This window comes from Bombina bombina, chromosome 5 (genome assembly GCF_027579735.1).
Source record: "Bombina bombina isolate aBomBom1 chromosome 5, aBomBom1.pri, whole genome shotgun sequence".
Lineage (NCBI taxonomy): Eukaryota > Metazoa > Chordata > Amphibia > Anura > Bombinatoridae > Bombina > Bombina bombina.
In genome coordinates, this window is record NC_069503.1 from 673,895,194 (window position 1) to 673,909,852 (window position 14,659).

General features: G+C 39.6%; 1 long non-coding RNA gene across 1 annotated transcript in view; it reads right to left on the reverse strand.

Annotated features, from left to right (window-relative positions):
• The window catches only part of LOC128660678 (uncharacterized), a 331,547-nt gene extending 317,495 nt beyond the window's left edge, over window positions 1–14,052 (reverse strand). The window contains exon 1 of the long non-coding RNA XR_008402574.1: window positions 13,897–14,052. This is a non-coding gene — a long non-coding RNA (uncharacterized LOC128660678). The remainder of the gene's footprint in view (window positions 1–13,896) is intronic.
• Window positions 14,053–14,659: the final 607 nt, after the last annotated feature.

A 14,659-nucleotide genomic window follows, 5' to 3' on the forward strand; every position in this document is an offset into this window, starting at 1 on the left:
TGCACTTCAAAAGAGACATGGATTAAAGCAAAGCAGGTGGCAAAACAGGTGACACATATTTTTTTAATATCCTATGTTCATAATGCCTTAACACACATGATTAAAAATGTAACCTATTGCTAAGAATTGCTTTTTCTCCAATTCATTAGAATTTGCCTTGTAAAAACTTTGAATTTGATTTCTAGGCTACATTTTCCATGGCTTTCTAATTCTTTAGAAACATTTCCATTTGAATTATTTAACCCTTTAGTTTTTCCATGGCTTTCTAATTCTTTAGAAACATTTCCATTTGAATTAATTAACCCTTTAATTTTCCCACCGTTAGGGACCAGTTCTATTTTTAGATTTCTGTGGTGTAATTTCTGTTAGCTATAATGTTCCTCTTATTCATTTACTGTACCCACACATATTATATACTCGTTTTCTCGCCATTAAATGGGCTTTCTAAAGATTCCATTATTTTCTTCATATCATATAATTTACTATAAATTTCTTTATAAAATCTGGTGAAAAAAATAAAAAAAACACACTTTTTCTAAATTTGACCCACAAAATCTGTTACACATCTACAACCACCAAAAAACACCTATGCTAAATAGTTTCTAAACTTTGTCCTGAAATTAGAAATACCCAATGTTTACATTTTCTTTGCTTTTTTTTGCAAGTTATAGGGCAATAAATACAAGAAGCACTTTGCTATTTCCAAACCATTTTTTTTCTTCAAAATTAGCGATAGATACATTGTAACACTGATATCTATACAAGAATCCCTAAATAACAGTTCACATGTATATATTTTGTTTTAGTGGACAACCCAAAGTATTGATCTAGGCCCATTTTGGTATATTTCATGCCATCATTTCACCGCCAAATGCGATCAAATAAAAAAAAATGTTCACTTTCCACAAACTTTAGGTTTCTCACTGAAATTATTTACAAACAGCTTGTGCAATTATGGCACAAATGGTTGTAAATACTTCTCTGGGATCCCCTTTGTTCAGAAATAGCAGACATATATGGTTTTGGCATTGCTTTTTTGGTAATTAGAAGGCCGCTAAATTCCGCTGCGCACCACACTTGTATTATGCCCAGCAATGAAGGGGTTAATTAGGTAGCTTGTAGGTAGCTTGTATGGTTAATTTTAGCTTTAGTGTAGAGATCAGCCTCCCACCTGACACATCCCACCTCTGATCCCTCCCTGACCCCTCTCAAACAGCTCTCTTCCCTTCCCCACTCCACAATTGTCCCATAAAGTCTGGCAGAAAGTCTGCCAGTACTAAAATAAAAGCTTTTTTGTGTTTTTTAAATATATATTCTGCAGTGTAGCATACCCCCTTAGCCCCCAACCTCCCTGATCCCCTCAAACAGCTCTCTAACCCCCCCTCTACCTATTTGCGGCCATCTTGAGTACTGGCAGTTGTTTACCAGTACCCAGTTTGCCATAAAATTGCCCTTTTCATTTAAAAACTCAATTTTTCTGTAGTGCAGCTGACCCCCCTCAATAATCTACCCCCACCCACCTCCCAGATCCCTTGGACAAAATTTCCCTCCCCCTCTCCCTCCTTCCCTTTACACTTTAAGTTCCATAGTGTAGCTGTGCCACTCGCTCCTGCCCCCATGCGTGTGCCCGTCCCGGTGTACGATCCCGCCCCCTACTTCCCACTGCACCGGATATCTTCCAACGATGGGCCATCCACCCGCCTCCCTGCAATTGCTCCCACCCTCCAACGATCAGCACCATCGATGGCCGATGCAGAGAAGGCCACAGAGTGGCTCTCTCTGCATCGGTTGTTAAAAAAAGGCTATTGTGCGATGCCTTAATATCGAGGCATCGCTGCAATACCCTGAAAGCGTCTGGAAGCGATCAGGGTACGTCCTTGGTCATTAAGTGACAGTTTTTGTATCATGTACCCTGTACATCCTTGGTCGTTAAGGGGTTTAACAGACATTTTGTTCTTTCATTTTTTTCTGAGAGGGCATACAGATATAAACAAATGTTCAATTTACTTCTATGATAAAATTTGCTTCATTCTGTTGATATCCTTTGTTGAAGGAGGGGCAATGCACTACTTGGAGCTAACTAAACACATTAGATAAGCCAATGTGCAGTCACCAATCAGCAGCTAGCTCCCAGCAGTGTATGATTTTAAATAAAGGATACCAAGAGAACAAAGCATTAGGTGACAGAAGTAAATTAGAAAGATGTTTAACATTGCTTGATCTATTTGAGTGAGTCTGGAACATCTGATTTTTAAATTGGCTTTTACAAGGTTTTTGCAACTGTACAGAAGCAAAAAATAGTTTGCCAATGCAAAGGGAAAAAATAACAGCTAATTACTCAATATTGAAGATGAATGTCTAATATGCTGGATTACATATTGTATTGGGTAAATTAATATTATTTTGCTTAAATTTGTTATTACTTTTTTAATGTTCATAAGCTTAATTGTGATAATTAATTATCATTCTGATAATAATATTTTAATTGTTCACAAGTTCCATAGTTACTTTAGCATTATGGAATGTTGTCAATACTTAACAAATAAATTATGATAATAATAATAATAATAATAATAATAATAATAATATGTTACCTGTTTTATTAGACTAAGTAATAACAAATAAATTATGATAATACTAATATTTTACTTTTTTAATTAGACTAACAAATAATTGTCTTTATTAAAGGGACATGAAACCCAAAATGTTTCTATTGTGATTCAGACAGAAAATACCATTTTAAAAGTTTCATTTTTCTCCTATTATCAAATCTACCATCTAATGCTCTTGCAAGTGTATAACATTCTTGAAAAATGTCTGCCATATAGTACAGCAGACACATGCATGCTCTTGATCTTACCTCCCTGTGTTTCAACAAAGGAGAGAACAAAGCAAATTTGATAGAATTACATTGGAAAGATTTTCAAAATTGCATGCTTTATCTGAATCACAAAATAAAAATTGTACATTTTATGTCCCTTTAATATGCAAACTTCAAACTTGTAAACTTTAAAAAAAAAAAATGAAAAGTCAGAATATGCCAAAGTTTTTTTGTTTTTCTTTAAATTACATAAACCTGTTCAACCAGCTGAATTCAAATATCACATAAAACTCACTTGAAAAGTATTTTCAAAAGAACTGGAATAGACAGGTATTACAAATTATTCAAAATACACTTAAATGAATGTATTTATTTATTAATGTATTTATTTATTTATTAATTAATGTATTTATTTATTAATTAATGTATTTATTAATTAATTAATGTATTTATTTATTAGGTTGAATTTCCATCACCTGAATTTTCTTACAATTTGTGACAACCTATCAAGCCTCTTTGCGCAGATTATTTTAGATTGGAAATGATCATAATGTTTTTAAGAAATAGGTAAACAATTAAGAACCTTGGCAATAATATGATCTCTATGGCTTTTTTTCCTATATTTTAAAAGCACTAATTAGGTATGGGACAATAACAAATGTGACTTAACCCAGCATTTTACAGCATGTTTAGTTAGTTCAAATAAAAAATAATGAGACCAATTATAAAGTGTGTTGTGTTATAGCTGGGCTTTTTGACCATGACGGAGAAAAGTTCCATTAAGAATTCCCCCTTTCAAACCAAACATTTGAATGGTGAAATGTTCCAGGTTAATAAATATCCACATTTAGCAATATTGCCTCAGGTCATACTAGAAAATTATTAGACACTAGATTATAAATGCATTTCTGTTAGTATTTCATGCTGAAGAAAAACAGATTTCTTTTGCCATTAAGTATTGGGGCATAAAACTGAAATTTGAAATGCACATGAATTCATTTTAACTTTGAAAATAATATTTTTTTCCAGTACACATGTATTACCAAACCTACTGATTTAGTCTTAACTTACACTGTACAATGACAGCAATACACCAGGGTTAGCTCCTCCCCTCACTCCCTCAGGACAGGAAATTGAATCAAAAGATACTATAAGTACCCTATAGCCCCAGTAATCTTTAGTTCTTTTTCCTGTCCACACTCCCTAGGACTTCATCCAGGGGTCAAGTCGAGCGGGAACGCATGGGAACTGAGTTTCTGCACTATTTTTGCAGGAGGAACTAAGTTCCCTCTAGATAGAGAACACTTCAGTAAACACTTCCGTTGCTGGTGGGAGGAGCTGGAGCACATTCTGGTTAGAGATATAGTGAGATCCTCTAGTAATGGGCAGTAACACTTCCTACAATACACTAAATGCAAGCCTGTCAGCGGTCCTGCTGTGTGATCACCCCGTACTGTGTAGAACATATGGTGCTTACATATCTGTGTGACTTGCTCTGGGGTTATTTAACCCCTTAATGACAACTGACGTAGCAGGTACGTCATGCAAAAACTAACAGTTAATGACAATGGACGTACCTGGTACGTCAGTTGTCTAACAGAGTGCTGGAAGTGATCACAATCGCTTCCAGCAGCTCTGAGGGTATTGTAGTGATGCCTCAATATGGAGGCATCCTGCAATACCACTTTACAAGCCTCCGATGCAGAGAGAGCCACTCTGTGGCCTTCTCTGCACCGGTAGTGATGGTGCCGTTGTCCGGGTGGGAGGGAGCGTGCGTGCGCGTGCACGAGACGGGCATGCGTGTGAACATAGTGCGCGTGCACGTGTGCGTGTGCACGAGGCACACGTGCACAGGACGCGAGTGCATGTACACGTGCACGCGCGCATTAGCCACACTGACACCAATGAGGGCAGAAAGCCAGAGAAAGGTAAAAAATTTTTTTTAAAATATAAATGGATCTGGGAGGGGGAGGGGGGTGGGGGTATTGTGGAGGGGCTGCTACACTACAGAAAGAGTTAATTAAAAAATAAAATAAAAATACTTTGTTTTTTGAGGCCAAAGTGGGTACTGGCAGACAGCTGCCAGTACCCAAGATGGCGGTAATTAGGTAGGGGAGAGGGTTAGAGAGCTGGAGGAGGGATCAGGGAGGTTGGGGCTAAGGCAGGGGTCCATCCCAGCTAAAAGATTTTATTATTTTTATTTAAAAAAAAACAAAAAACTCTTATTTAGTACTGGCAGACTTTCTGCCAGTACTTAAGATGGCGGTAACAATTGTGGGGTGGGGGAGGGAAGAGAGCTGTTTGGGAGGGATCAGGGGGTGGGATGTGTCAGGTGGGAGGCTGATCTCTAAAATTAACCCTGCAAGCTCCCTACAAGCTACCTAATTTAACCCCTTCACTGCTGGGCATAATTCACGTGTGGTGCGCAGCAGCATTTAGCGGCCTTCTAATTACCAAAAAGCAATGCCAAAGCCATATAAGTCTGCTATTTCTGAACAAAGGGGATCCCAGAGAAGCTTTTACAACAATTTCTGCCATAATAACACAAGCTGTTTGTAAATTATTTCAGTGAGAAACCTAAAATTGTGAAAAATGTTAAGTTTATTTTTTATTTGCTCGCATTTGGCGGTGAAATGGTGGCATAAAATATACCAAAATGGGCCTAGATCAATACTTGGGGTTGTCTACTACACTACACTAAAGCTAAAATTAACCCTACAAGCTCCCTACAAGCTCCCTAATTAACCCCTTCACTCCTGGGCATAAAACATGTGTGGTGCGCAGCGGCATTTAGCGGCCTTCTAATTACCAAAAAGCAACCCCAAAGCCATATAAGTCTGTTATTTCTGAAAAAAGGGGATCCCAGAGAAGCATTTACAACCATTTGTGCCATAATTGCAGAAGCTGTTTGTAAATAATTTCAGTGGGAAACCTAAAGTTTGTGACAAAATTTGTGAAAAAGTGAACTTTTTTTTTTTTGATCGCATTTGGCGGTGAAATGGTGGCATGAAATATACCAAAATGGGCCTAGATCAATACTTTGGGTTGTCTTCTAAAAAAAAATATATACATGTCAAGGGATATTCAGGTATTCCTGACAGATATCAGTGTCCCAATGTAACTAGCGCTAATTTTGAAAAAAAGTGGTTTGGAAATAGCAAAGTGCTACTTGTATTTATTGCCCCATAAATTGCAAAAAAAGCAAAGAATGTGTAAACATTGGGTATTTCTAAACTCAGGACAAAATTTAGAAACTATTTAGCATGGGTGTTTTTTGGTGATTGTAGATGTGTAACAGATTTTGGGGGTCAAAGTTAGAAAAAGTGTGTTTTTTTCAATTTTTTCATATTTTAGCTTTTTTTTTTTTTAGTAAATTATAAGATATGATGAAAATAATGGTATCTTTAGAAAGTCCATTTAATGGCGAGAAAAACGGTATATAATATGTGTGGGTACAGTAAATGAGTAAGAGGAAAATTACAGCTAAACACAAATACTGCAGAAATGTAAAAATAGCCATTGGTAAGAAAATTGAAAAATGGTCTGGTCATTAAGGGGTTAAATCCAATCAGCAGAAATAGGACTATTGCACCTTAAGTGGGTGAGACTCTGTGACAGAGGAGGATTCTAAGGCCCAAAGGCAACTATTCAACACTTCATTGGATTTAATTTGCTTTCATTAACCACAATGTATATATTATATACATATAAATACAGTGTGTGTGTGTGTGTGTATATATATATATATATATATATATATATATATATATATATATATGTATTTATTTATTTATTTATTGTGAGGGGGAGGGTGGAAGCCTTGGTGAGTTCCCACACTTTTTGTAGTAAGACTTTACCCCTGATTTTGTTGTTTCATTTTGGATATTTTATTGCTTACCGGGGACTGTTAAGCCTCATGCTGGGGGGAGTTCTGCCTCTCTCCCCCTGGAAGCTGCAGTACACGGCACTTCTCCAAGGGTGACCCCCTGCAGGACCCTGTTTTTCCTGTTTTTCTTGTTGCCATGGTAACGGACATGTATATCTTATATAGGGCTCTTTTGGCTCCTTTTTTAGTCAGTTTGAATGTAGCAGTGTGTCTGTTACTTCCTGTTTGTTCTCCTGGTCTGTTTTCAGTGCAGCAGGTAGTTTTTTTTCCCTTTGTTTTCTTTTCTGCTTGTATTTTTTTAGGCATTCATGCTTTTCTTTTTACTTAGTTTGTGTTTTTACTGTTAGCTGCCCAGGTTTTCATGGCTTCCCCCACGCATAGGAAAAATAGGTCGCATTTAAGAGGTTCAAGGTAAGCAATGCTCAGTTATGGGTAAAAAAAAAGAGAGCATGTTTTGATTTTATCCTGTCACCCCCTGATGGCGGCCCTGCTTTGGGTGTATTAACATGGTGGCAGGACACTCAACCTCCCTGGCTCCTTCAAGAGACGTTATAGCCTTAATACGTCAGGCTGTGGCAGAAGGGGTAAGAGAAGCTATCCACAGCTACAAGTGGACAAGATCAGCTGTCTCAGAGGAGCCTGAGGTGTGGAGTTCAGAGGAGGAAGGTCAATTGAGGGGTGACCCTTCCAGAGAAGAGAATGATCCCTCAGGGGATGAAGGTTTAGGGTCTACTAACAGCTTTGATGACAGCAGAACAGAGGCCCTTATTGAGGCTATTAGGAGAACCTTAGGCTTACAAGAGATCTTGGTCCAGGAATCTGCCGCTAGCAAGCATTTTGCCAGCCTGAAAAAGAAAGACTTTTCCATTCCTCTTCATGATACCATCAGAGACCTTATTAAAGATGAATGGCTGAAAGTAGAAAAGGAAGTTTCTATTCAAGGAAGGTTTGGCAGATTGTATCATTTTAAGCAGTCAGATTCAGCCTCCTGAATTGCGGCCCCTAAGGTTGACGCAGCAGTGGTGGGCATGAATAAGAAAATTACTTTACCTGTGGACAATTTGCAGAAGATATTTGTACTGAAGCTTCAGTGGATCTGGTCAGATCAAGGGCATGATCCATGGTGTTAAATGTGGCAAGCAGGAGAACCTTATGATTAAAGGCATGGGATGCTGATACAGCTTCCAAGAACAGCTTGTGTGCCTTTCCCTTCCAGGGTGAGATGTTGTTTGAACAGCATCTGGATGGTTGTATCAAAAAAGCTGCAGAAGGTAAGAAGGGCCTTTAACTTCAGACAGAAGAGGAGGTTGCTCATCTGGCAGGGATTGCCGTTCCTTTCAGGGAAAAAAGGCAATTTAGACCAGGGAAACAAGCTTTCTGGAATCAGCCCTGGAAAAGTGGTCAATTTTCCAACAAATTTGGAAGAGGTATGGGTGACTTTTCTCATCAGGAACAGAAGTTCTGATGGGTTTCCAGCCCAGTTTCCAGAGGTAGGGGAAAGATTATTCAGGTTCTCTTGGATCTGGTGCTGATCCATAGAAGATGCTTTGGTCTACAGTGTTGTCTCAATAGGGTGTCATCTGGAGTTCAAAGACAGTCCTCCTCCTTCAAAGTTTTTTCGATCTAATTTCCTGGAGGACTGGGAAAAGAAGGCAGCACTGAGGCAATATTTGGAATCCCTTTTGAAACACAGGGTTATCTGTACAGTTCCACAGGGAAAGCGCTTCAAGGGTTTTTTTTTCCAGACTGTTTCTGGCTTGGAGGCCAATCCTGGATCTCTCAAGGCTGAATACCTTATTGCCTGCAAGAAAATTCACGATGGAATCCTTGCAGTCCATCATAAAGGTGGTCTCTCCAAACGTATGGATGGCTTTGGTGAATCTAAAGGATGCCTATTTCCACATCCCCATGGCCATTTCCCATCAAAAATGTCTGAGGTTTGTTCTGGACAACAAACATCTGCAGTTTTAAGTCCTCCAAGGTTCTGGTAGCATTATTTGCAGAGATGCGGAAGAAAGGGATACATATCTTCCACTATCTGAGCAATATTGTTATCCTGAGGGAGGACAAATTATCTTTGGAAGCCCATTGCTCCCAGGCAATGATCATTCTACAAGATTACGGTTGGGTCTTGAACCTCTTCAAGAGCCAGCTTGTACCCTCTCTGCAGATGGTTTGACTGGGGGCCCTATTCAATACCCAATGGGGTCTAGTTCAGTTGTCTGAGGATCGGGCAGTCAGGATGAGGGAGAAGATTTTACTGGTGCTACGGCTCAGGCAAATCTCAGAAAAGGGTTTAATGAGTTTTTTCGATCTAATTTCCCGGAGGACTGGGAAAAGAAGGCAGCACTGAGGCAATATTTGAAATCCGTTTGGCAACACAGGGTTATCTGTACAGTTCCACAGGAAAAGCGCTTCAAGGGTTTTTATTCCAGACTGTTTCTGGCTCCAAAGGGTCCAGACAATTGGAGGCCGATCCTGGATCTCTCAAGGCTGAATACCTTATTGCCTGCAAGAAAATTCAGGATGGAATCCTTGCAGTCCATCATAATGGTGGTCTCTCCAAACATATGGATGGCTTTGGTGGATCTAAAGGATGATCCCCATGGCCATTTCCCATCAAAAATGTCTGAGGTTTGGTCTGGACAACAAACATCTGCAATTTCAAGTCCTCCCCTTCAGTCTAAGTTCTGCTCCCCGAATATTCTCCAAGGTTCTGGTAGTATTATTTGCAGAGATGCGGAAGAAAGGGATACATATCTTCCACTATCTGGACAATATTGTTATCCTGAGGGAGGACAAATTATCTTTGGAAGCCCATTGCTCCCAGGCAATGATCATTCTACAAGATTATGGTTGGGTCTTGAACCTCTTCAAGAACCAGCTTGTACCCTCTCAGCAGATGGTTTTCCTGGGTGCCCTATTCAATACCCAATGGGGTCTAGTTCAGTTGTCTGAGGATCGGACAGTCAGGATGAGGGAGAAGATTTGACTGGTTCTCCGGCTCAGGCAAATCTCAGAAAAGGGTTTAATGAGTTTGCTGTGGACGCTATCCTCCACCATTGGTCTGACCAGATGGGCTTAATGGCATCTCAGGGTCCCTCAGCTGTCCTTCCTTTCGTAGTTCAAAGGCAGGAGTCTGCATCAACCCATTCTAGTCTCAAATGGTCAAAAAAGACCGGAATTGGTGGCTACAGGATCAACATCTTCTGTTTCCCCTGGGAGATATCAACTGGAAAATAGTGACGACGGAGGCAAGTCAGTTGGAATGGGGAGGTCATATGGGCAATTACTGTGTTCAGAGAATGTGGCCTATCACCATGAAGCAGATTCCATCGATCCTCTTAGAGTTTAGGGCAGTATTTGAGGCTCTTATTTAGCTGGAAAGTGTTATCTGTCATCATTGGGTCAAGATTCAAAAGAACAGCAGGACCGTGGTGGAATACCTGAATTATCAGGGAGGCACACGCAGTCGGGACATGATGAGGATTATGGTTCCTCTGATACAATAGGCACAATCCAGCTTGATGGGGTCTATCGGCTCTCAAGATCCCCTCATCCTCAAGTAAAAGGTTGGGATGTCCTGCTCATGGACGTTCAAGAGGGGTTATGCCTTTCCTCCGGTGACTTTGATTCTCAGACTTCTCCGCAGAGAGAAAATGGAGGTGTGTCAGAGATATTCTGCAGTTCTTAGCATTTCTATGTATATTGCTTTAAGTAAATGTAGAAAGTGACACGCTCCAGCAAATTCCATATAATAAAACTTTTACTTTATTTGTAATCCTTAAAAATGACAAACCACCAATACAAAAAACATGAGAAGCGCAGCACAGCGGCTTACATGTTTTGGGTGTGACCCGTAATCATAGGCTATGATTATGGGTCACACCCGAAACGCATAAGCCGCTGTGCTGCGCTTCTCATGTTTTTTGTATTGGTGGCTTGTCATTTTTAAGGATTACAAATAAAGAAAAAGTTTTATTATATGGAATTTGCTGGAGCGTGTCACTTTCTACATTTGCTTCTATTGTGACTGGCTAAACACGCTCCGTTGGTGTTTGATCTGACGTACCATTGGATTGGTCGTATGAAATCGGGAGACACACCCCCTACCCGGAAGAACTATACAGTGACGGCGGTGTGCCGAGGAGCGACGGAAACAGAGACAGAGATACACGGGTCTGACCGGGACTTCTACACCCAAGGTACTGTTTACCGTGTTAAAGCATTGTGCATTGGAAGAGGAAATTTTCTCTGGGACTATAGGAGTGTATAGAACCATACTGATTATAGGAAGCTTGTCACCTAGTCCGCATACATGTGAGAGGGAATACATCCCAGGGTGACATAAGGTTCATACTCCTTTTAAACAATCTTCTAGCACTGCCTAATCTATTTGGGATTATAGTAAATACAGTTATGTATCAGACTTAAATGGTCTGTCACCTAGTCCGCAACTGTTGCAAGAGGGAATATATCCCAGGGTGATTACTATCCCACATTTACTCTCAGAGGCACACTATTAATGCCAACATATACCATCAAAGGGTTAATTGTATGAGACGTTCCTTTCCAAGAAACAAAGTCTATACAGACATTTAAACAAACATTTTATTGAGTGGGGCCAGCAAACCTCCTTTAACTGTTTATTGCTTTAAGTGCCTCATCAAGTACCTCCTTCAAGCGTATATAAGGTACTTACCATCACTTACACTTTGCTTGGTAATTTTACAACCTAACTGCACAACATTGTTGCTCAGTCAGGAGTTTCTAGGCCTTACCTCTTTTAAACCTGTATTTGCTTATTCACAAATTCTCCAGTTCCTGCCAAAAGATTCTCATTTATGCAACTATCTGCAACATTTGTATCGAGTCTTGGGCGACTTCAGCTCACTTCCAGGGCGGATCGTGAAATTCCTATCAGCTGTGTTTTGCCTGCATGCTCTCATCATACTGCTTATCTCTCCCTGCTGGCTTCCCTTCACTTGGTTATGCTGTAAATCTAAACGGATACTGGCAACATAAGGATTACTCAGGATCTTTGCTACAGATCCTAGGAGGATTCCTGCAAACTGTCACATATTACTAAGCCTAAAAGATGGATCAAGCAGAGATCTTTAACCATGTCAATAACCTAACACAGAAAGTAGAATTACTTGCTCAGGGCCTCAGGGACCAGCAAAATTAATCTTAATTTACGAAGTTTCATTAAAGAAACATTAGCTGCTAAAGCTAGCTCCCCAGAAAAAATCCCAAAACATACAATACTGACAGACAGAAGGTTTTGACAACCATATCTTATTTAAGGGGTGAACCCAGGGCAGGGCATGGGCAGACACATATTTTGAGGGTAATGACCCTATTATCAACTCTATTGACAGCTCTATTTCAGCTATGGTATTGCTCTACAACTCAGTGCTGAGTCTGCCATGAGGGCTTAAAAACAAGACAAACATCCTATAGAGGACTACATAGCTGAATTCAAGTGCTGGTCCAAAGACACATTATGGAATGAGATTTCATTAAGTAATCAATTTAGATTAGGATTGTCTGAAACACTTAAAGATGAGCTTACAAGGGTAGATCTACTTGATACTTTTGGAAGCTCTAATGACTAACTGTTACCATCGATAGGAGTATTCGAGAAAGACGTTCAGAGAAATACTCCTATGACCCAAGTTATAAACAAAGTTTGTTTACACCAGCACCTCATTTAAAACAAAGTGTAGAGCCCATGGAAATTGGATTTACCAGAGCCCCCTAACTTCTGAAGAGAAGATTAGATGAAGAACTAACAACCTCTGCCTATATCGTGCCACTTAAGGACATGACGTTCCTGCCCCATCCTATCATGCCAAAAGAAGGGTAAGCACCCCAAAATAGTGAATTGTTTGTCTTCCCCCACTAGCAACTAGTCTTATTGTACCAGGATAAAAATGAGAAGACGATCCTGGTGCAGATAAAAATACACACTTTATTGAATAAAAATAACTATAGAGTAGCGAAGAAACAAAATGGTCTTACGCGTTTCAGCTTACAATTGTGCCGTAATCATAGACCATGCTTGTAATACAACACCTGAGGCTTATGTACCTAGGATAGTAACAACACCACTCCCACTTAACCACCTCAACTCCAACTCTAACATGACACTTAAAGTATATGTCTAAGGCTCTCAGATATAATTTACTATGGCTTTTTTCCTTTATTGATAACAACAATTCTAATCATAAATACAATACTTTACTGTTAATATCTGCATTACCTCTAAAGAACCCCTTCAAATCACATATTATACTCTAAGATGTGTGTTAACCTAAATCACAATGACCTTACATATCAATATAGAAGCACACAATTCATGCTGTAAATTCATATAAATCTAAGGTAAATTATATCTGAGACCCTTAGACATATACTTTAAGTGTCATGTTAGAGTTGGAGTTGAGGTGGTTAAGTGAGAGTGGTGTTGTTACTATCCTAGGTACATAAGCCTCAGGTGTTGTATTACAAGCATGGTCTATGATTACGGCACGATTATAAGCCGAAACGCGTAAGCCCGTTTTGTTTCTTCGCTACTCTGTAGTTATTTTTATTCAATAAAGTGTGTATTTTTATCTGGATCGGGATCGTCTTCTCATTTATCCTGATACCTTAATACGAGTTAAGGGGAGCTCATTATCTGGATCCCAGGTGTTTGGACCATGACGACACAGGACGTCTGCGAGGCTGAAAGGCTAAGTTGCTACTGATTTCCATTAGCCTCGGAAGTTTTCAGATGGAGAGGAGTGTTGTAGTTGACAGCTTGGGTAACCAGATATAACGCAGCAATGTCTGAGATGAAGAAATGGAAGGTGATGGGTGCCACATCACGTCATTAATTCTTTGGAGTGCGCGGGACAAGACCAGGTAACCCAACCCCAGGTAATCCAACCCCAGGTAACTGCCGTTTTAGGCTATGTGGGGATGTGCGCTCAGAGATTACCAGTAACTGGGAGTAGATGTAGGCTGAAAACCTGTACAGAACCGCTGAATGTGCTGTTTCTAATTATGCTACCCTCTATGCTGTTGGCCTCCATGGGATATAAATTATCGATCTGTCTGATATAGTCCGGAGTATTTTATTACGGATACTGACTTTGAATTCTGGCTGGACATTGTGTTTCTACTAATTTGTATTGTACTCTACCTATTTCCTTGCAGTGGGATCACCAACAACTGAAGCCGTCATAGATCCTGGAGCATCCGGAATATTTATAGACAGAGGGCTGGTAGATAAAAATAAAATAGCAACTGTTAAAAAAAATATTCCTGTTGTCATTCGTATTATTGACGGATCCTATATACCCTCTGGTCCTAGCACTCACCACACAATACCAGTTTCAGTGTCTACAACCAAAGGTCACAAATAATTATTATCTTTTGATGTTATCACATCACCACTATTCCCAGTCATTTTAGGGTTGAAATTGCTCAAATTACATCAATCTATTATAGATTGAAACAGTTTATCCCTCTCCCTAGACTCAGACTACTGTATGAACACATGTTATTCTTCACAAACCATTCTCCATACAACAGAAGTTACCATACCATTCCATTACATTGACTTTTCAGACTTTTTTGACAGAAAAGAAGCTGACACTTTACCACCCCATAGAATCTATGACTGTCCTATTGAGTTAAAACCTGGTTCCATAATTCCCTGTGGTCACATTTTCCCACTTTCAACTGACGAATTACAACATCTTAAGACCTACCTTGATGAAACCTTGAAAGTAAGGAATAAGGGCAACAGCCTTAGGCCTATCATAGATTATAGGGAACTAAATAAGAGAACAGTAAAAAACAGATATCTTCTACCACTGATTCCAGAATTGATCGAACAGCTACTGGGTCCAAAAATATTCACAAAACTAGAACTAAGAGGCGCTTATAACCTCATCCGCATC